Here is a 782-nt window from a genome sequence, read left to right on the forward strand (position 1 = left end):
TTGCACCTACATTCCAATGAACACTGATCCTGCTTAAAGGTCCTGTCAGAAGAGATGGCTGAACACTCTGGTATTACTAATTATATTGAAGATTGGTTTTATAAAACTTTTGGCAAGTGGAAAAATTTAGTGATTTCTGCACTTACATCTCTGGTGGCAGCAGTCACACTGCTGACCTTGTGTGGATGCATTAGGCATCCACACATCCCTGCATTAGACATCTTTGTCTCAAGTGCATTACCACTGCCATTGACCGTAGGTATCCACAGCCCCCTGCCTACGAATTAGTACAAGCTCCGGCGCCTTGGGAATCCTATCCCCTGATCTCCCTCACTGAGCCCGGTGAGGGAGAGATTGAGGAGCTCCATGGGCCAGAGTGAAGACCGTGGATCCTACATAAACTAGCTAAAGGTTAATACATAATGACATGTAAATGCATACATATAGGTGGTGTGAACTCATAGGTGGTTGAATGATTTTTGATAATTGATTTTTGATAATTAAGTTTGGTAAGTATTAATGGAAATTGCTAATGGTAACTTAGATTCTTATTATTGAGTGGTGTTCATGATTATGGTAGGATGAAAGAAAATCTTTGTTGTTTCCTGTGTATTAGTTACCCCCTAATGTTAGGATTAACCAATGACAGTTTGCTACACATGATGTTTATACTTTTCCACAAATATGTCTGCTCAAATGCTCTTAGTTGCATTGAATCAGCTTACACATACGGCATACATATAGAGGTCACTGCAACGAAGAACCTGCTTACATGCTGGTAC

General features: G+C 40.4%; 1 protein-coding gene across 1 annotated transcript in view; it reads left to right on the top strand.

The window, feature by feature from the left end:
- Positions 1-782, top strand: part of LOC109963562 (uncharacterized) — a 10,722-nt gene that overhangs the window by 4,466 nt on the left and 5,474 nt on the right. The gene's annotated exons all lie outside the window — the stretch shown is intronic.

The sequence above is a fragment of the Monopterus albus genome, unplaced genomic scaffold, assembly GCF_001952655.1.
Source record: "Monopterus albus unplaced genomic scaffold, M_albus_1.0 scaffold4.1, whole genome shotgun sequence".
In the NCBI taxonomy this organism is placed as follows: Eukaryota; Metazoa; Chordata; class Actinopteri; order Synbranchiformes; family Synbranchidae; genus Monopterus; species Monopterus albus.